Source organism: Anomalospiza imberbis, chromosome 8, assembly GCF_031753505.1.
Source record: "Anomalospiza imberbis isolate Cuckoo-Finch-1a 21T00152 chromosome 8, ASM3175350v1, whole genome shotgun sequence".
Lineage (NCBI taxonomy): Eukaryota > Metazoa > Chordata > Aves > Passeriformes > Viduidae > Anomalospiza > Anomalospiza imberbis.
Genome location: NC_089688.1, coordinates 7730089 through 7753169, shown reverse-complemented (window position 1 = coordinate 7753169; position 23081 = coordinate 7730089). Strand labels below are relative to the sequence as shown.

The following is a 23081-nucleotide window of genomic DNA, read 5'->3' as shown; positions in this document are numbered from 1 at the left end:
CTTCGACTCCAAATCATATTTGTCTTTCCTGTCCTAGCTTTCCCTCTGTACAAAGCATCTTTATCCTCATCAGTCTGACTTAACCATAGTCCAACATTTTCTAAAGCTTAATTTTACACTACCTGCAAGCAGTATTTTTGGATTTTTTAATAATATCTCCTTGCAGTGCTGTAATCTTGTTTTATCATGCTATTCAAGGCTTTGGTCTTCAGGGGCTACAGACTCACAGAGCACCCCTGAACCTGGCTGCACATAGGCAGATGGCCTGTCCTAGGGCACTTCAGTGAGCTAATGCTTTTCCCAGCACTCCCTGGGATCAGAGTGTCCAACCTACTCCAATTCTTGGACATCGTCACTGGAAGCCTCAGTAAGGGAGGATGTGATAACCTGGCTGTGTTTCGTGTGTACTTGTTAAGTGCTTACAGTTACCATAAAAGACAGTGTGAGCACAAATTTGTCCTAATTTTCACCCAGAGCCTCAGAGTCATTCAGGACATGGTGTCACCCGCTGTGGAGCACTGTGGAATACATTCTGCTCCTACTTGCAGCCTAATTAAGCTTTTCCTCTTGGTGGAAAGCCCATCTAGATATCACAGTGCCCGTGCCCAATTAATTCCTGTAAAAGTTGAAAGAATGGAAACTGTATCAAGAACACAAATTTTAACCAGTCAGCACAACCAACCACAATTTTGTTTTCTTGGCTTACTTGCTCGGTTAAACATGAGTGGCAGCTGCAAATTGAGTTGTTGCTAACTGACACATCTGAAGAAACAAACTGAAGCATTTTTACTAATTTCAATAACTTTAAATAAATCTACATGAGAGAAAGGAAACATGACGGAAGGAAATTTTTCTATCAGCAGTCAAATTGCATAGCCTTGATAGTTTCCAGAATAGACACAGCTTCATGACACCATGAACCAAGGAAATAAACACAAGTCCTTGCTGGAAATTAGACATTCGTGCCGTCTGAATTCATTAAGTTCTCCATGGTAAATTGAAATAATTCTCAATTTTGTTGTGGTGAGTACAGAAGAGGCAGAACCCCTTCCCAGACAAAACAATACACATCAACCCCCCTCTGCCAGCTGACAATAAAGGAAATCATAATCAAGCATCACCAAAGAAACATGTTTTTCTTTCCTAAAAACAGTTTACTTTATTGAGTAGAAGGCTTCAACTCTGAGAGATTTATATTATTTTTCCTTCCACCAAATGTCAGTCACTTCAGTTATTCTAAATTCCTACACAGAAAAGATGCCTCCGACCTCCACGTTATACTGAAATGATTAATTTTCATGGGAGTAACAAAAAAATGCAACCATACAAAATAACCACCTATATTGCTCTCCATGTATCCAGAGCTTTATTGTTCATTATATGCAAAGATCCCAGTGGGATATTTCCTTGTGTGAAGCAGAAATGGCTGATGCAGAATTAGTGGTGGAAGTCTGTGTGTGTGTGAGTGAAGAGAGAGGGAGGTCTTTCATGAAGGTCTCTTGTATTCCTATCAGGACAACAATTTAAATTGACATTTTTTTATTCAACTCAAGGCAGTTATAGATATTTCATTTTTCTCCTCACTCCTTTTGAGGAATTACCAAAATTAAACCACAGCGGTTTCCAGAAAAACTCAGTCGGTAATCCCTTCATTATCAATTACTGGAAAGTTTTGGTTACATCTTAAAATATAGCCCAAGAAATGGGAAAATTTTGGTTAACCACAAATCATAGAAAAGTAGGTCTGTCAATGTCCTCTGTAATTTAACTACTTTAGGTATCTCCCACAGGATATCTGCTATTCCATTCCAGATTTTTTTCTAAACATCTCCTGAAGATTTGGAGTGATGGCACTCCACCTCCTCAACGTGTTTTTACAAGCTCAGGTTTAAAAGCCTGCTCCAACATGCTTAGGTATTTACTTTTCTCCATTATTTGTAATCTCAGGGTTTAAAACTCAGAAAACAAGAGAAATTTCCTGTGGGAGATGGGAGGCTTCTTAATGAGTTAGCTGAAGGCAGGGGTCTTTACAGCCTTCTAGACCTGACATGTTTTATAATTCAACTTGGATTATGGACTTTGTTATTACTATTTTTCTTGGGATATTTTCTACCTGAGAACAGGTAATAGTTTTTACCTTCCTCCTGCAGGAATCCTTAATGCTGACCCCTACTGTGACCAGCTGGCCATCTTTCCATCTTTTTCTCCTAGAGATTGCCTTTACTTGAGGAAAAGCAGCATTTGCAGATGGAATTTTACAAATAAAGGTAGAAGAAAGTAATAGCACCATTCTTGCATCTTTCTTCCACACCACAGGAAAATCTACCCTTCTAACACTTCTAGCCCAGTTGGAGGCAAGAAAAATTAGAGGTCTCACAGGAGAAGCTGAGATCAAGATCTTCAAATGGTTGGGTATTTGAAATAAACATCTCTTGAGCTAGCCCAGCAGTGGACATTTTTTGAGATTTTCCCTTTCATAAGTTCTGACACCTTTTTGCAGTAGCAAAAGCCACCACTGTTCATGATGCTAACACAAAAATCCAAATAAGGGGAAGAGATTTGATCTACACTTCCTTGACATCTAAAGCCCAATTAAGAAGACCACTGTCTGTGGAACTGCATCAGGTACATTGTTTTTTCTCTTGGTAAATCCAAGTTTAGATGCACTGAAGTTTCCTTTAGATGGAGCTTATAACATTTTGGGGAAGGAAATCCCTGCATCTCTCCCACTCATATTCTTGGCAATTTTGGGGGCCATATTTGAGATTTTCCATGAGTCTCAGGGCATGGACTGAATCCAGCTGGAAGTCGCCTGACTTCTGATAAGTCCAGTGCTGCTCCAGTGTCACCTCTGCCTGTTTATTAGCAAATGCCTGGTCTTCAGGCTATCAGATCTGACATGGAGCTGATTCCTTCACATAAATCATAATAAATGGTGCCCATGCACACAAATACACTTGGCCCACTTGTGATAAGTATGTTTCAGAACCAATTATTTATCTCCCTCTAACTTTTATAGTTTGATTTAGCTGAGGAACAAAATGCTTTAGGGGATGACTAGTCTTGAAAGTCTCACTTTATAAATTGCTGTATTATAATTACAGCCCAATTAAAATTCAGTGTTACTCTCTTCATTAATTATCCTCTCCAGCCTTACAAATAAGTTGGGAGAGACTGCTGTTCTGTAGAACATGAAGCTATCCCCTGCCTGCTTTGACTTTGAGAAAACCATGGCTGAGTTGTGTGCTTCAATAATAGCGATTACAGCAGGGAGGACCCATGGTCTGCACTCAGCCTCACAACCACTCCATTCCATGGTTCACAAATACTCAAAACTCACCACCAGATTCAATCGGAGTTCTTGCTTCAGAGGGTATCAAGAACTCTATCTGGTGTGAACAGCAGTGTTAGTAGAACAGCTAAGCCCACAGCAAACATCAAGGCTGCACAGTCATGTTCAGCCACTGCATGAACTCAGCCTGCTCCTTATAAAACAATAACATCTCACTACTTTAACCTTAATTTGTGAAGATGCTCCCCCTTTCTTCTGGGATCTACATAAAGGCACAATCAAATCTTCATGGAACGCACCCTGGATCAGGCCAGTGCTGGTAGGTGATGAGAAGTTCACAAGCCCAGTCTGAAAGGGCAAGAACTCCTAACTTCATGCTGTGCTTACAAACAAAGCAACACAGGAACTCATTGCAATTTAACAATTTAGAAATTGTTAAATTCCCAAGGAAGTCGACGTAATAATTTATCATATATTAGTCTACACACCTTGTACTTCACAAAGAATTGTTTGCTTCAAATCCTGTAATGCTAGTGCTTGCTCAGGCTATTAATGCCAAGTCTCTCTGAGTGCCATGCAGGAATTGTCAGGAATCAGACCAACAGGAATACATTAGCCAGTTATGGCCACAGTAATGTTTCCAGTCCAAAGCAAATACCTCCACAGATTGCTGCCACGTGCCACACATATGTTATTGGCCCAAACAAAGCTCAATCATCCTTCCTTCCACCAAAAAAAACCGGTTACAAACTGAGCAAAAACACCATTTCTCTTATAACCTTCTCATTCCACAACCAACTCAAATATATGATTTTGTTTGGCAGGCTCCCCATTTAGAGTGATCATATATTGTGTTACACTGGTGCTTGTACCATCCGAAGCACCTGTTTCACTGATTCAGAGTTTATAGATTTTAGTTGGTCCAATGCACTATTCCATCTCTAATTAAATGAGTAAAATCATAGTACATTGGCTCTGTGATATCTTTTTCCTGTGAGTAAAAACCATAAAGGACCAAGGGCTGTTTCTTTCTGTAAAACCACAACACGGATCTAACCTCAAGTGAGATGTTTTCCAACAGCTTGACTCTTATTCCAAATTAGTGTGCCATTGCACAGGTGCTGAAAACCCAAAAGGATTCTATTATCATTAGAAGAAATGCCTAAGCTATAATAAGAGAACAATGTGTTACAAAAGGGACTGTAGTAAAAGAACGACTAAACAGAAATGTCATTTAAAAGCTGTTCCTGTCTTAATAACATCTGCCAATTCCTCTGTTGTGTTTGGAAACTAAAGATCAAAGTGCCTCTGGTTTGGGCAGGATGGGAAGGGGGATCATGACAACAGGCAAGCATTGAGCTGCTCCAGGCTCAGGCTTACAGGGAAGAGTGGCAGGAGCCCAGTGCTGACTTCCACACCACGAGCTGAACAGAGGATGGCTGTGAGAATGGGTTTGGACGAGACCCTGTGATACCTCACACTTCCCTGAAGGGATTCCTCTGAGCTTTCTCTTTTCCTTCATGCTGGCCAATTCCCCAGTGCAGTGTTTAATGCTTTCAGACAGGTTTTGAGCTGAGAACGTGGATGTGTATGGGATATGCTGAGCACATTAATTGCATTTCTTCCCCTCCCCACCCCCTTCTTATTTTGCTTGCTTCTCTGTTTTAAATATGTTTAAAATATGCTTTCTATCCATCAAAGGGATAATAGTTATTCTGAATTATACATGATTCCCAGGGACTGGCAGACCTTTCTTCTTCAATATTCATATACAAAACAAAAATAAAGCTGAAAAGAAATGTCAGGGATAATTAGACAAAACAGTGTCATATACATGGACCAAAAAGAGACCCATCAGGTAGCATATGTAAAGTGATATCCCCAGTTATCAAAGTACTCCTTTCTAGTCACAAACTGATTTTCATTTCTTCCTCTCTGGCACTGGAGCAGCAGGGTTTGGTATCTTGCTGCTTTTTCTTTTAACTTTACATTGGTTATATATTTGGGCAACATAAAGGTTGATTTTACATTTCTTTCAGCATACAGTCAATCAACAAAATCAGCATGTCTTCCAAAAGCAGAGTTAGCTTTCCATCTTTCCTCAGAGGGTCTGTAAAATGTAATTAATGTTTGCAAAGCACTAGAATATTCTTGCACAGAAAGTGCTAACTTACTGCCAAGTATTTAATGCAGGCAGTGCTGCCTCTGCCCAAGTCCCCAGATGTGACTCAGGGATTCAAAAAGGAGCATTGACACACAAATAAATAACAGCTGAGGACTTCCAATGCACAAGCCAAAAAGAGACCCCAAAATGTCTACCCCAGGACTACTCAACTCTGTAAGAACAAAACTCACCAAGCCATTTCCTTCTGACCTCAGACACAAGGAACTGGGCTGCTGAACCTCCTCTGAGCTGATTAGCTCAGGCCTGAAGAGCTGCACATCCAGCACCCAGACACCCAAAAATTTAGTTTTCACATACTGTGTGGCTGAACATACTCTGACTAAACGCAAATGTAAAAAGCAGCATCGCAGAGACAAGACAGGGGTGGACTGAACAACTGAGGGGTTTGCCCTCTGCTTCTATTTCTTTTCCAGAAATTATTTCACATAACACAAAGAAATTATTTTCTGCAGAGATTTGGCTCTTCTTAACTATCTGTCTCCAGCTAGGAGGACGGAGAGTAGCACTGACTTAGGTTTGCAGGTGCTTTTTCAATAGGGCACAAGGCTGCTCACTCCATGTGGCACCTGTTCCACAGGTCATGAGCTCTGCAGGCCAAGAGGCTCAGAACAAAAGTACCATCACTCATGGTGATGGCTCCAAGAGCTAAATATGACCACCTGGGACACCCTGAAACTTCAAGATTTAAACTACATTCTTTGCATCACAGTAGTTCTGTTTCCAACCCTAGTTTGAATTAAAAAACACAGAGGACATGAAAATCATTAACTGTTAAAAAAAAAAAAAAAGTATACGCATTAACCAGGCATGCTTGGACCCTGGACAAACTAAATTCCATTTGGTATCTGTAGCAGAAACACTTTCATAGTAAAGTCTCAGGACTGTCATGACTCTTTACTTAATAGGTAACACGTCTTGGGTAGTTTTCTTTAGGTGCAGTATGTGATCTTTGCAGTAACTGAGTCAAGTAGGGGAAAAATAGCGCAAGCTGTCTACTAGGGGTCACATTTTTAATGAAAAATATTGAAGATATCTGCCCTCAAGCTATCAAGGCCTTTCCACTAAAACAAAAGTGAAAATACAAAGAAGCACTCCCACTAGAGGAGTGTTTTAAATGTCTTTAAATGTCTTAAAAATAACATTGGAGAATAATGAAAATGCAGAGAACTGAATTTATTGGCAGAATGACAGCATTTTTAGCAGCCTGGGGGCAGGAAGCTTGTTGGAAAGATGGAGGTCTACATAAACCCTTTGTTAGTGATGGACTTAAAAAGTATTGGATCTAAGTAAGAAACCTTCAGATAAATGCTTCCATCAGCCATGTGAGAAGACATCCAGCAGCATATCCTCTGCTCATTGAGTTATTGCTTGACCTTGGCCAAAAGGGAAGCAGAGAAGCAAATGGAAGGTGAGAGGGGTTTGCTTTGTTTGTAGAGCGAGGCATCGCACGGGGCACTCAGCGCTGGAGGCTCCAGCTGCTGCCAGCACAGGGATGGAGCTGCTTGGAAAAGCACCCAGAGGAGCCAACACAGGGATGGAGCTGCTTGGAAAGGCACCCAGAGGAGCTGGAGCTCCGAGCACAGGCTCTGGGATGCTCTCGGGAGAGGCTGTTTCTTTCCTCTGGTGTCATCCTCAGGACCCTGAGGTCAGTGCCCAAAGCAGGGGTTTGGGCTCAGTGCCCAAAGCAGGGGTTGAGGCTGCTCTGCTCCAGCCCTGTGGTCATGCAGAGCTCCCCAGGAGACAGCCAGAGCCTGCAATGGGTGCAGTCACAGCTCCTGGAGTTATTCACGGCGCTGATTCCCGCGAGCTAAGCTGCAGAAACTCTTTATTTCTGCTCAGGATTTGCAAGGAGACATGAATAGGGATGTTGCCATTGTTCTCAAGATTCAACAAATTTAACTGACACACACTGCAGAGTGTAATCATACCCCAGAGACTGAGAAATCCTTCCTGAGAAAGGAGCAAGGACAATGTTTTTACATGCTTGTGCTTGAAGTACAGACATGTAAACGCCATGTTGTTACATTTAGATTTAAATTAGATAAAAACAGGGAAGACGGAAGGAGAAGAATTAAGAGGAGTACCAATAGATTTACTGTGTCATAAATATGAGCCAATATAAGAACATTTTAATGGTCCTGTAGCATTGCATAAAATCACTTGCCATTTTTCTTTGTCCAACTAATGCAAGATTTCCTAAGAATTTGTGCTATAAAGCAAGAGCAGTGACTATCAAGACCTATTTATTGAGTTTTATATGCAGTACCTCAGCAGTTTGACTGCATAGTGCTTTCAGATATTTCTTGAGAAGACAAGTTGCTGACTTGTAGGTCAAGAAAGGTACAGAAGAAAAGGGGAATTTAATTTTTTTAATGCAATATCCTCTCACTTTCTTATTGTATCATTAAATATGTACTTTTGCCCCTCTGGAAATTTTCCAACAAAGCTTTTTGAGGACTTGTTATGTAAACTGTATTTCTTCAGAAGTGGACACTTTCTCTGGTACTTAAATGTTTTCCAAAAAACTGATGAAATTTATACCTTTTTTTAAAATTTGCCTACATATAATTGAGTGTAAGGCATTAATTGTGTACATCATTGTGAAAGAAATTATAATCTGACAAGTTTTAGCATTTAAAGGGAATCTGGTTTAGACCATCATTCCCCTTTTAATGAGATTACTAAGATGAAAGAGACCATTAAAAACAATGACCTGTCTCAGAAACCACTTGCATTTTATCCCAAGTTATTCATGCCCCCCAACCTTGCACAAATGAAGAACTTAAAGGATTTCACAGAGCACAAGGGGTACTTACTAATGTTACCTTCTAGATTAAAGGAAAAGCACACAACACCCTTCACCTTCCAGTCAACACTGGGGTACACAAACAGACGCAGAACATCTTTAATACTGAGACAGAAATAACATTGTCCTTCATGCCTAATGATAGGAGAGACGGATTAATGGGAAATCTTACAGAATATCTGCACCTGCCTCACACAAAAGTTAGTCAAGTCACATTGCTCTGTGCTTCAAATAGATAAATTACATATATAAGGGCACCTGAAAACAGCTCTTAAGGTACAGAAGATTATAATAGATGTTTGTTAACCAACCCAAAACAAATTGGAGGTTTGTTCTAGTGGACACAACTGAGCAGTCACTGCCAGGCTCCCTGCGCCAGGTGACCAGTTCTTGGGGAATGCTTCTCCACAGGGAGGCATAATTACATTCTGCTATGTGTGCCCTCTAGCCACACTGGCTCTGCAGGAAACATGCATGATTTATCTACTGCATGATTATCAGTAGAGAGCAAATTCCTAAATTGCTGATGGAAGCATTTTCAGAAAGTCAGTTCTAAATGAAACATCAAGCATGACAAAAAGAGACAGAGCTTTGCTTTTCAGAACTGGATGATGTGTGGGTGAGCAGTTATATAACACCTAATATCACCACTTGGGTTATTTCTTTATGCCTTTCTAAATACCCATCCACTTGGGCAAACACAGCAACACTGATAAAAATGTTTTGGAGTGCTGGTAGATTCATAACATTGTTAGAGTGCTTAATGATTACAGCTATTTCAGAGCAATGAAAGTGATGGTGTATTTTACACTGTTTGATGCCAATTTAATTTTAAAAGGATGTTTTTACTAAAGTTTGTGTTAAATTCTTGAACAATAAGTCGTTAAAGCAATCAAAAACCTAATGAATCAAGGACAATACAAATATATATGTCTACAATATTGGCAATATTGGTACAGGTCAGTGTTTTGCAAGATCTATGAGGATAGGAATATAAAGAAGATATTTTATGAGATCAAGAATCTTTTATTTTGTTTAGTTATAAATCTCTGAAAAAGTTTTGGTAGCTTCTAATAGATCTCATGGCTAGACAAGCTATGCATAGTCAATGACTCCTTCATAATGAGGCCAAAGGAAATGGAAAAATATATTAATGAAAATTGCCAAGTAAATTTTAGTAATGAGAAAATGATGTGTATATATGCTGTATGATAGGTAGCAATGTAAGAACTTAACTCGATCAGACAGTGGTCTGCAGATGGACATTCCATTCAATTCAAAGATGAAGAGGCCACATTAATCAAATCCATTATCTATTGGAAAAATGTACTCAGTTCAAATAATTCTCACATCTTCATACAGGTCATGTAGCTGCTGCCTCAGTAACAATCTAGCAGAATGCTATGGTGAATGACATGTCTGATTTTAGGGAAATCTTGGAGACAGTAGGGCCATGCATTACAAGATATAGGCTTGAACTGCTCCGCAGCACCTTTATTCCCCAGTACTACTGCACTGATTGCCTTGCCTGGGGAGCCTGCTGCATCTTCCAAAGCTGCATTTCAGTCATCTGCAAGCTCAGGCACTGCTTTCCACTGTGCCTGGCTGATGTTTCCAAGCCTTTCTTTAAACTTGCCAAAGTTTAAAGAAAGAATATGTATGGGGGATCAGGGGGTGTTATTTAAATAAAAATAAACAGATGCAGAGTTCATGATAATCACCTGATTTCAAAAGCTTAGGCTGCAAGCAAGGTAAGCTGTGCCAGCTGGGATATATTTTATGTATAGACTAGAAGGGGTGAAATCATTCATTCCTGACTTTCTGGTCCAATTCTCAAAAAAAAACCAAAAAAAAATCTAAGAAAGGACCATGAGATTATTATAATGTGTTTGAGAGACAACCTTATTTCCTATGATATCACATTATTCTCTTGCAAGAAGGAAAGAAACTGTTTTACATTTTTGTTCCTCTTACCCAGCTGAAGAAAAATGCCTATAATCTGTCCATGTAAAGGAATATTTGCTGTTAAAGAAGATTAATTTGTTATGCAACGAACACTGTAGCATTTATTCGTGTGGTATCCCAACTCACAAGTTAACTTTTCCCAAACACAAATTGAAAAGAACAATCTGTCCAGTGCCATGATTCCTTAAGTGCACAAACCAAGCAGCTCTTCACAAAGCTCTGAGGCACTGAAATGCATAAATTTCAGCGTGACTCCGCCCTGCCACTCATCATGTGACTCAAGCAGTGAAAGAGAAATGAGATTTTATAAACAATTCATGGCCTGCTTTTTCTTATCCTAAGACTGAAGGAAATTACCAGCTTTAAGTAGCACAGGGCAGGATTCAAAGCAGGGACTCATCCATAATGGTGGATGTGTGCTTCTGAGATAAGGTGACACCTCCTGAGCAAAGAGTGTCCCATAAGAGCAGATGCTGAAGCTCTCTGTATAGAATGAGCTACATTATACCTTGGAAATGTTGATTTTCAGTAGCTCTAAATAAAAGTCTAGATGGGTAGCTGAGATACATGGTAGGTGCATGGAGTTATGGTAGTACATAATAAACTAAATAAGACAGCGGCCCTTGCTTTCTGCAAACAATACCCCTGGGAACTACTGAGTATTCCAAGGGGGAAAAAAACAAACAAAAATAAAAGCAAAAAAACACGTGCAGGGAATTTGGAAATGGTTTTCCTGTGGCTTGATCCATTGTAAATGAAGCCTGATTTCACTGGCCTTGCAAATTCCTTAACAGTAGATTTCCTTATTCTGGAAGACTTCTGAGATCCATTCACAATATTAATGCAAGCCCTTGCTCTGCTCTCTCTTACTGAGACAGCTGTCTCCGAGGGTATTGTCCAAACTGTTTTCCTGACAGGCCCAGTTCAAGGAGGAGAGGAACATTGACATTGAGCATAACTCAGGAGGAATAAAGGTTCCTTTGAACTGACTACCTCACTTCATGGGTGGGAGAATATGAGAAGTGATTTCTGATCAAATCAGGGCCAAGAAGGAGAAATAATCTCAGAGAAATCTGAAAATCTGTGATAGTCAAAATGAGTTTAGCATCATGCTTATGATATGGGAAGTGCACAGCCTTCTTACCTTAAATAAGATTTCCTGTTTCAGTTCTATATTAGATGACATGAACTGCCCTCAGCAAAACAAATTTTTATGGATAGTTGCCATAGGGAAATGTCTAGGAGAATTAAACAGTTCACTGTACTATGGTAGCCTTAAATCAGGCTCTGCTGGCGGCTGCAACGCTGTGCCTTGAGGGACAAAAAGGGGTAAGAAGACAAGAAGAAAAGTGAAAGAAGAAAACTGGTAGAGAAAAGGCAAACAATACAAAACCCAGAAAGAGTGCAGCTGGGGACACAGGAAAAGGTCTTAAAGCATTGTAGTGGGAACACACTGAAGTGCAGGTTATTGGTGCAGAGACACCAGGCAAACCACAAACTCCCTGGATTCTGTTTCTACAAACTCTGGGGTTTGCAAACTCCTGTGCAACAACTTGAACTGTGGTTTTACATAATCTTCCTAAGGGATGAGAGACACTCCTCACCATGTTTAACTGGGGTCAAAGTTCTCCCATCTCAGGAAAAAAGGATGTCAGGGAAAACAAGGGATGCTAAAGTAACCTCTTATCTAGGCATAGTATCTAACAGTGCTGGTTTAGGAAAAGATGAATGCCAACAATTTTCAAATATGCTTTCTCTTTCTATTTAAAATCAAGTAATTGCAAGCTTAGGAGAATGCTTTTATTAAGGATCAGATTTCTCGGGGTGGTTTAGAGAGACTTTTTGCTCAGCTGTTTACAAAAGTACTTGGACTTGGTCATCTGGATACTTTATACTTAAGCATTTGTAAAAAAATCTTGTTATGGTCTGAATTTAATGTTGACCATAGCTCAAGCAAGAAAACCGACAAGATGCCCTTCTGAAATCCTATTCAATCTAAATTATTCAATTATTCTGTCAGCCATTGAATTGTTCCATTCGATGACATTTAGCAGGCATCGTCCTTAACTTGGTCATTTAAAGATGAGGACCATGTCTGTGTACAGACAGTGCAATACCATCTTTGCAATGATTACTTGGATGATTAAACTCTAAGTATATCTCACAGTCCTTCTTTTAGTGGTAGCTCCTGGATTATTAAGTCTCACCTATAAAGAGTTTGATGCTTTAGGAGAAAATTAGCATACTTGGCAATTTCAGGATTCAGGCACATTTGTTTGTGAACTTGGGCACAGAGCTCTCAGCTGCTGCACTACTTCATGACACAAACACTCCCAGAATATCTTTGAAAAACAAAGCATCACTGCATCTTACTGCTTTACCAGACAAAGACAAACAAAGGAACCAGACATCACACCTTTAGCTCTTTGCCTGAGTTACTGGTAGCTTGTCCATCTCTGTATTGCTCTACAGTAAAGATTTTTCCAATCTTTATTGCTCTAGATTGATGATTTTTCCAGTCTTTTAATATATTGGAGACTTACATTAATTCTACTTAGGGCCTGCTGACTTGTTACTTTGAGAAGGTCTTGTCCTGTTTGATGAACAACTTTATTCTACTAATTTCCCTTAGCTAGGCGTGGTCACATCTTTCTGACATAAATTTACATTTTCATCCCTTAGCCTTTTTCTGTCCACATGTAATTCAACTACAGATCCAGGGGCTTCTGTGAGCCTTTTATTTGCAGACTGTCTGAGCAATACCGTTATCCTGATCTGATGCCTGATCTCTTTAGGGTTGTCTGTTTTTTCCTTTGGGGGTGTATATATTCCATTGTTGGAACACAGTGGATTATTCTAGGTACTGCCACCCCTAGAGCTAGAGAAAGAGGAGTAAGTATGTCACAGCTGTGTGTTGAGAAGCCTACACTGGAAGCATAAAATCCTGCTGGGCTTTTTTACCCACAACATATCATCAAACAGAATCAGATGTAATTTACTGCTGGTTATTTCCAGCTCTTCTTTTCAGTATTACTGATTTCCATGCTCCTCCTTCCCATTGAATGTCAGTGCCTCACACTGCATCCCTTGGAGCCAGTGGTGTCTCCTCTGGGAAGAGCAGCTGCTGGTTCCCACCTGCTGGCCAGGTGGGCACACACCGCCGAGCACTGCTCGTGCTCAGCACTGAGCCCCACACTTCCAGCTGTCTGAATTTAACAGGTACATCCAGACCTGCAGAGAAGTTGCAAAGATGAGAATGACAAATCAATACAAGTGAGTTCTCAGCTACAGATAAAGTAAAAATTTTAAGAATGTTCAGGCAGTTGCTGTGTGAAGTTTGCCAGGCATCATGGCACGTAGCACAGTAAGATCTGCACACGGGAAAAAGAACTTTCTAAATGTCTGGAAAACTGCTGTTCCTCACATATCTGGAGAAGTTCTGGGGTGTGGGGGTCTGGGTGTAGAAATAGCACATGCCTTCCTTATTTATGAGGAGAAAATGTCCTGGGAAGAGGTTACGTCTCTCCTAGTGAAGGAACTAGATTTCTTCGGGAGACACAGACAAGCCTCCCACACAGCCCAGAGATCAAAGTCCCTGGCCAGTACCAAAGCCAGGGTGGAGAGTGTGGGATGACAGCAGTGGCTCCTGCACAGGAGTGGCAGAACAAAGAGATGGGAAGATGTAGGTGAGAGCTCAGGCACAGCCCATGTGAAAACTAGAAATGTCAGCCGGAGAATAAAACCAGGATGGCAATTCAATGCCAAGCCCTGAGAAGACATGAAGGCCTAAAGAAAGGTCTGTGCCATTTCCAGCCTTTGTGTGTGCTTTAGTGCCAAACAGCTCTGTGCAGAACGCATCCCACACCAAGGATTTACCTGGCCTGTGTGACCAGGTCTCAGACATCCCGGGCTGTGGTTGCTGACATCCATGCCTGCAGAGAGCACACTGGGAAAGGTCTGGTACCTAATATTCAGTGCTATTGAGCTACTGCACTAAACCCACTCCTGATACCGTAAACTAGAGCCAGCTGGCCAGCAGACAGTGCTGCTGGAATTTCAGGAGGATGTTACATTTTTTTGCTGTGTCATCTCTTCCATGTTATTCAACACAGAAACCCAGTCATACACTCATTGAAGTTGTTTGTTTCACCTGTACCTACTGGGATAACATGCAATTTTCACATTACTTAAAGTGCTGTTATTGATAGAGAGCAAACTGCATTCCCAGAGACTGATCTATCCATCAGCCGTGGTTTGAATTGTGCTGCTCTCTCATCCTTTAAGGTTTTAATCTCTGACTCATGAACAACTTCACTGAGGTGTAGAATAACCTCCAGAGGAGAGTATTTTTTCAATCAATAGCATTTTAGTAGAAAAGCAGGACATGCACGAGTACACTAATTGAAGAACGGGTTCCCTTAGTCTCATCTCTGTTATTGTATTCTAATTTCCCACTGTCTTTACAATTTAACATTTCTGGTTGATCAAAAGTTTATCATGATATAGAGGATTTGACATATATGAGAATTTACTACTAATTTTGGAGGCAATTTGAACAGTGTGAGATTAAATTGGTGCTATTAACATGTTTGCAATTGCTCTGACAGGGAAGAAACCTTGACATTCACAAACCACTTGCTACAAAAGCAGCCTTAAAATCCTACTGAACTGAATGGAACTTTTTAGCAATCTAATGAGAAATTTCTGTTTGAGAGAAGTTCTAAGAAGGTCCCAACTGTATTTAAGTTACTTTTCTTTATTCTAATTTTTAGTCTACTTGTCTTCCTACATGTCCCTTTACCCAGACCTTCTTCTGGGACTAGGTGAGCATTGTGGAAAGGTATACTAAAATTATTATTTCAATAAATCTTTTGAATTTGCAGAATAAAAAAACAAAACAGACAAAAACCCCCAAGAAACAAATCAGCAACAATAAAAATGGTTAAGGACATAGAAGAAAATAAGAAAATAGCACTGTTGCAATTTTTTTCCCATATATTGTGAATAATATTGCATCCTTCCCAGGAGGAGGATGAGTGAGCATGTAATATTTTTGATACTCTTTGGGGAAAACCACTGTGTAAGAGGAAAGAGGAGATTTAATAAAGGGGGGGAAAAGAAAGACTGAATAGCTGTACCAAGGGAATTGTCTTTTTGTCTCCTCCTTCTTGCCACTGTGACCTAGACAGGATGATCACTTCTCACCAAGCATCCCTCCTTCTTCTTGATATTCTTGGTAGATCATGTTTAACACAACAAGACACAAATCCCAACAGGCTCCTTCAGGAATGACTGTAATAAACTTATAAAGCCAAATTATCCCATACTTCCCCACATAGATACCAACTTTTTTTCCCTCTTAGTGCTTATCTAGGCTACAGCAGTGTTTACCCCAGTATATTAAAATGCAGCAGGCATGAGATCTGTCAGAAACTATTCCTGTTTCCTTGCACTGGAGAAGCTCAGAATGTATTATGGCTTTATGGTTGGCTTTCATTAAAACCTAAAAAATTATATATACACTACCACTGGGAGCTAATGAACTAAGTGCTATCCTAGCTGAACAGATCCAGAAAATGAGATGTCAAGTGTGGGGAAGTACACCTGTAATTGCCTCTAGTGAGAGAGACAGCTGGAGCTCATCACTGCTGCTTCTCCACACACAGGCTCTGTGAAAAGATAACTCTCTGGCTCTCCTGAAATCTCCCAAAGGGTCAACTTTCACTTCAGCTGGTGTAGCATCTCACACTGCTTTACTCTACTTATTAATTTCTTCACAGCCCAACCTTTCTTAACCATTTTGCAGCTAAAATAAAATCCCACAAACACCCTGAGAGTGCTGCCTTTGGAAAAATAATTCCAAAAGATACTCCAGGTTTCTGGGTTAGGTATATGCATATATATTTGTGTGTGTACATATATATATGCAAATCAAATTTAAGGTCACATTAAAAATCAAGTTCCAAAAGCAGTGGAAGGGGATTAGGTTGTTCAAGACCTATTGATAAACTCTAAAGTCTCTTGTCAAGACATACTTTTCCCAATAATACAATTTTACTGCAGTAATCATATTTCTTTTCTTCAGAGGAAGAAAAGAAATATATTCTATTTCTAAAAGAAAAAAAAAATGTGTGTGCTGTCAAATTTATTCAGGAGGAAATGTTAAAATAAACAGCTAAAGTTAACTGGAACACTGACCTTCCACAAAAATATTTTAAAGGGATAATATTAGATTGCAGCCAGAAACTAGCAAGTGGCAATTTTTATTCTAATAATTAAATATGTTCATGTAATTTACTACCTTCATGAGATATTAAAAATTACTGCTGCTTTACTAGCTTTTTTTTTATTATTTTCTTTTTCTGTGTGATTATCATGGTAAGTGGACCCCACTGCCTGAGCATGGGGTCCTCACATCAGTGACAGAGCAGCTCAGTCTCCGCCACCTCGTGTTGTATTGTAGGGTTAGAGACACCTCATAGATTAGTGGAGGCTTTTTCATTTGTACTCATCAGCTTTGGGAATCCCCCTGTTTTCTTCCTTGTCTGAAGTCTGGACCAAGGTATTTTCAATGTTTTGTTTTGCCTACCTACAACCTTAGGCTTGCCCTAGGTTTGTCAGGATTATTTTTCTCTCTCCTGTCTGAAAGTAAGAGCTCTGTCATAACTCTGCAGTATGAGAGCACAGCAGCAGCCCATGGACTCCACACCACGTAGGAGGAAGTGTCCTTCCAGCTCTGGGTTGCTGAGTTCCCTCCATTCATTGTCCCTATGAGGCTCAGTTTTCACAAATGAAAAATTCTTCAGAGCAAGAAGAATAAATCACTTTTCCCTTCATGTTGCCAGCCCTTGGTGCTGCCTTCCCTCAGCCCCAGGCTGAACCCAGGGGCACCTGTCAAGGGCAGAAATGACAGCTATCTATCTGCCTCTTTCTCAGAGTGCTCTTTACCTTCAGCAAGTTTTTCTGGAGTGGTGGTGATAGATTTTTATCATTTAATTAAATCAGTCACTGTCTATTTCTGTTTTCACTGCCAGTAGGCTCAGCAAACACTTCTGAGAGCCCAGGATCCTTCTAGAAACGAAATGACGCACAGGGATAGAGTATTCCCTCTCTTACACTGCACAGGTGACTGCAAGCCAGGGCTATTCACATGCATTCTGCTCAGGTTTCTTACTTAATGAAAATCTCCAAATCTCCTAAACGTATCTGGAAACTTTTTATATCCTTGAATCACTTTTGTTCAGGAAGGTATTTTTGAATCATTTGCCAAGCTGAAAGAGGGTTTAATGCATGGCTAAAAACTGAACTCAAACTCTGGAATTAAAAGTAGAGGACATGAATTTTTGTAACTAGTTGCACAGTTCTGGCACTCATTGTAGCACAAGTGCTTGGTGCCAGTAATTAATAAAGTATCTTCTGTCCTTTTAAACCAGAATGCCAGGTTTTACAACTGCAGAGTGGAGTGGGCTAGTGAAGACAGCTATCCTCGTTATCCTATCCAGCAGCAATCTTGGGGCTGCAATGGTAAAGCTACTTGAAAAGGACTAAGCACATTTTCCTTTCAGAATGGGTACATGCTCACAGTTTATACCCTACCACCTAAAAAATGAAAGCCCATGCCTGAAGATAGTGGTTTTCAACCAGTGTGTGCTTTTAAGGACCAATGCTTCAGTGAAAACAAAACAAAACTAACAAAACATTGTGGGGATGGAAAAGGATGTTGAAAAGCAGGGTAGAGAGAAAAAAAAAAGAGCATTAGAAAGACCAACCCACAAAAACTCAGACATTTCTGAGTCAGAAACACACCTCTCAGTAAGGGCTGGTGCCTCCCTCTAACTCCCTGACACTACAGATTCAACCCACTCTTTCTCAGAAAGACAAAGTACCTCGTCAAGGGTTAGCTTACAGCAGACAAATATGATCCACCTGTTCCACAAATTGCTGATAAATGGCATTGCAGTTTCTTTTACTTCTAAATAACAATGTTTTCTCCAAATATTTTGCTAGAGTGTCTTCAGTCTATCACCTCTAAGACTTCAATTGTTACTCTTTCCCTTTCACTGAGAATAAGTGATCACTTCTCTTTCTTTGTAGGCAGATAGATTGCCTGTATATTTGCCTGGTCTTTTTGGTTTTCCTCTCACATCTCTTAAGTCTTCCCTTACAGCCCTGACAAAGAATAATACTGCTAGAAATTCTCCCTTACCTCAACAGAGAACATTAAGTAATCTTATTAAATTGCATTTTTCTCTGCAGTATCAGAGTTTCTATGTACTTTCATAAAGCACAGAACAAGAAATTTCGTTTGCAATTCAAAAAATAGCCCCCCAAAAAGGAGAGCTCTCACTCTTTTCCCCATTTTGCTAGCAGCCACAAAACTAGCCCATCAAAACCAGCTTCCAGTCAAACTGATGTTTGCCTAACATATGTTCCTCAAAGCTGTGCCAGCTGTGGTGCTCTCTACAGCCAATCACTGTGTTAATTGAGGTGAGCAGTGAAAACATAAATACCTAAGTTGCAGCACTTTCTAAGATATTTAAAGCTGACTTGAATAAGCCATGCTAAAATACTGAAATTGTGTGTCCTTTCATGTTGAAGGTAAGTGGTGGTTTTGTTTGCTTGTCACAGCTTGTGGCTGATAGCAATAACAGAGACACCAAATGCAGCTTTGGTTTCTAAACTCAGAATGGCCTTAGCAGTGTTTATCACAAGACCCAGCTTGAGACATGGAGTATATGAATCTTTATCAGCATCTTCTTTGGGCCAAACTGATTTTGCCATTAATCATTTTAAGCTAAATAGGCATTAACAGACTCAGCACACTCACTCAGGACAAGTTTTCTCTCCAGCATTCAGTTTTGTTTATGGGACTTTACATGCTGTTGAAAGAGAATCCAGATTTTTCTCATAAATTCATCTAATCAATCAGGTTCTGACAAATTTTAATGCATCTGGGCCCAAGGGTGTAAATAATAAAATAAAACATATTTTTATAAAAAATCCCTAGAATCCTGTGTCACGCATCTCAGAGAAGAGCTATAGGAGAACTACCCAATTCTGCTGCTTTGTGTTTCTAACAAAACACAAAGAATTCTTTATTAAGCTACCTCAAAATGCACAAAAGCAGCACATCTCCAACCACTGAGGTGGCTGGAACCCACCACATGCAGATCTTTGAGGAGGTGTCAGTACAGAAAGGCCAAGAACTGATGCAGAGTAAGGACAGGGGGAAAGTCTGGCTTCCCTGTACCACTGTTCTACCTTGCAGAAAGCACTGGTCTCATAAGCAACAGCACCAAGGAAGATGAAAGGAACTAGAAGTGTTCAGTCCTGTCAGGATGTGCATGCAACTTGGGTTTTAGGCAGTTTTGAGGAAAAAGCTTACATTCTCTTTATCTTATTCTGGCAATGAACTGACCCTCCGGTGTGTTAGCAGCATGGAAATTGATATAAGCTGGAGTTTCTGTCCTCCTGACTCTTTTTGTGTTTGCATTTTATTCTGTCCCCAGTTCCTAGATGACAAGCCCAAAGGCAGGCTGTATTTTTACAGCAAGCATAAGTTGATTAAAAGAACTAAATCACTTAATGATAATTTTGTGCATGCAAAATACGTTTCTCACAAAAGCACAGATCCTCTCTTCTTTCACATTACTTTTAAATGGGAGCATTGCCTGTGCCTCTTCCAGAGTGCAGAAAAGTCCTACAAATCTGAAAAAATTATCTTCTAGGGCTTGTTAAATGTGAACTATTCTATTATAAGGTGTAGCCCTTTCCCTTGTAGCTAGCCATTTAAATCCTTATTTGCTATGATCTCTGAGATGCCGTGCCATTTTGAACTACAAGAATGAGTTATTAACTTGATGAGAGAAGCACTAATTACTTTCTCTTAGTCTAGGTTTTTTGGTGGTGGTTGGGCTTTTGTTGCTTTTTTTTAAACAGTTTCTCCAAGTCCTAAAGAATATGGTTCTAAATTAGGTCTTTGACAGCAAAAGCAAAGCACATTTTATCATTCCCAGAGCTACAAGAAACAGCTGTATATAAGCACCACTGCAGCCAGTTTCTGTCTGAGTGTGCTCCAGGTCACTGCTGGCCCAGTCCTCAGTTGTGGCCCAGCCCCTGTTGTGCCATTTCTCCTGTGCAGAGCCCCTCCAGCAATGGGTCAAGTGCTGGGCAGCACAAAGCCCAGCCAGCAGAGCTGCCCAGCGCTGTGTCCTCTCTGCTCCAGGGCCAGGGGGAATGCCTGGCTCTGCTGGAGCAGATCTTGGAGTAGTACACCTGCATGCTGGGAAAAACTGAGTTACTGCACCCTGCAAGGATTCTAACTGTTGTGAGGAGAAAAGGATTGGGCTAAGAGATACAAATATTTTAATTTTTTTTTTTTTCACATGGTCTTCTCTTGGAGAACTGTCCCTGTGCCAGAAACTTTACTGGCACAAGAGCTTGGCACAGTGCTGTTGTCCCTAGGCCACTGTACTCATTTGTGCTAATTATAAGGTTAAGGTAGGTTTTCTTTTTCCTCTCCCCTAGTGGATTGCATATTCCACAATCAGATGTTCAACCTAAATTAAAAAATGAATAGATATATAACCTTCAGGCATGTTATTTCCCTTTGACTGCACAGAAGGAACTCCACAAATATTCTCTGTTGTTTCACAGATCACACACATGGGGCAGGAATTAACTTTGAGTCATTCTGGCCTTTGGATGGATGCTGTTGTTGAAGCAATTGTGGCTACTTTTCAAGGAGCATCCAGACAGCCTGGTGATTACTGAAATGCTGGGGTCCTCAATACCAGAACTAACTAAAAATTAACAATATTTAGTAGAGGATGTCCATGACATATAAAAAGCTTGTGTAAGTTCTTCTCTAAATTTTCCCAGAAGGGTGTCTGAAAGCTGAAATATTTTAGGTGAAAAACTAATTATGCCAGATTTTTCCATTTTTAATTCATAGGGAAAAAAATGTGGAAAGGACACTTTTGTTATGAAGAAAAAAAAAAGCAAACAAAAGCCCCCTCACATTTTCTAGTACAAGGTAGTTTCAATAGGAAATTTCTCAGAAGACTTCTTTAATTCAGTGGAAAGTTCTTCCTCAGATCTTCTTAATGTCTCTGGCCAAGTCATGTCATTTCTCCATCTCAGCAGCATATTTGAAAGTAGTTAGGAAGATAGGAAAATGATTTTTCATCCATTTTTATTTGAGACAAGATTTCTATAGAGACAAGATTTTTTGGATGGGCATTCTCTTGCTATTTTCTGCAGGACAAATTGAGTTACCACCTATCCTTCACAGTTTCTAGGGATTGTCCTATTACTAGCTATGACAAGTTAGAGTAATTCACATTACCTGAACATTTTCCCTCAAGTATACTTGTGACTCTCTGAAACTATAAGTACATAATTATAGAATCACAGCTCTATAAGGATTAGTTGCTTGCTCTTTAAATTGAATCAGTGTGTTTCCATAGTACCCCTGATCATGTTCTGATACTTGTATTTGAAAATTTACAAGGAGAATAAGCGAATAAATTGTATTGCAAAGTGTATAAAACCCAATAACTTGGAATTTTAAACATCAGTCAGCCTTAAGGGACAGAAGTAATAATTCAGTTTCTTAGTTACATCACCAAGGCTCTGTGCCTTATGTATAAACACATTTGTTCAGCTTGCTGGCTGCCAGATGATCTCCAAGATGGATGGTTTCTCATGGCTGACTGAGCATGGCAGACCTGCACATATGCTAAAAGGTAACCCTTCTGACAGCATCTTTACTTCCTATAAAGGCTAATAAGTTTTTAATGCACCTTATCATTCTGAAACAGGACATGTTATTTGAGCCATGTCTATGGAATCAGTGTGGTTACCAAGGTGGCCCATGAAATGAGCTTCTTCCAGGAATGTCACATATCTGGCAAAGGTCTCTTGTCTCATATTGCTGCTCAAGAACTGCAGCTTTCAGTCCAAGCTGGCTTTTTGCCTCTCTGGGTGGACAGGACAGGTCACTCTGTGAATGGCACAGCAGCAGTGGTGCACTCAGAGCTTTGTGCTTTAAAGCACTCTAGGATTGCTTAAAGGGACTTTGAGTACCAGGCTGGACATAATGCAACCCAAAACCTTTTCTTTTTAAATATCATATCAACAGTTTGCTCAAAATCCCTCTGTTCTTGCCAGCACCAAAAGACTCATTAAAATTAGTTTTGTCATGGGGAGATCCTTGTCAGTGTGCTCAGTGACCCTTGGAGTTGAAGCTGTTCACTCTCACCCCAAGCAGACATAAGCCTGAAAGTTCAGCTGCAACTGAAATGTGTTCCTCTTTAGGTGAGGGAACATGTTTCACTCTCTTGAGGACTAAAGAGGCTGGCAGGAAGGACATTTGGCTGTCATGCCAGACACCCACAGAATACAGGACACAGAAATAATCTAACTCGGGTATTATCAAGTCTCACTGCAGGAGGGACTGGGTTAGGGTGGACAAATAAAGTAGAATGCCTTTGAGTCCTGCATACCTGGAGCTGCACACCAAGGGTTTCTGCAGGAAATGGGGGACACAATGTAGCAGGTGCTTGATTCAGATAAAAAGCTGAAAAGTGTTTCTTAAGCATAAAAGAAAGCATGCTTGGCTTCTCTGAGAGCTGGGCATTCTCAACTTCCTGTTAGCACAAAGCACTGCAAAAACTAAAGATACAGTGTGGAAAATGCTGCTGCAGTCACAATAATCTAAGAACATTAGTGATGGAAGGTTCATAAGTGGACGCAATGTTTGGCATTATGGAGATTTATAAATGCTTACAGTGCCAGCCAACTGCAGTTAGATAAAAATGAGATGGGTCTGC

At 40.2% G+C, this 23081-nt stretch overlaps 1 long non-coding RNA gene across 4 annotated transcripts in view; it reads right to left on the bottom strand.

Annotated features, from left to right (window-relative positions):
* Nucleotides 1-23081, bottom strand: part of LOC137478552 (uncharacterized) — a 113219-nt gene that overhangs the window by 22044 nt on the left and 68094 nt on the right. For 2 of the 4 annotated variants that reach the window (XR_011001643.1, XR_011001637.1), the window contains exon 4: nt 20609-20807. The exons of the other annotated variants lie outside the window; for them this stretch is intronic. This is a non-coding gene — a long non-coding RNA (uncharacterized lncRNA). Of the gene's footprint in view, nt 1-20608; nt 20808-23081 lie in introns of those variants that run through there. 4 annotated transcript variants of the gene reach the window in all.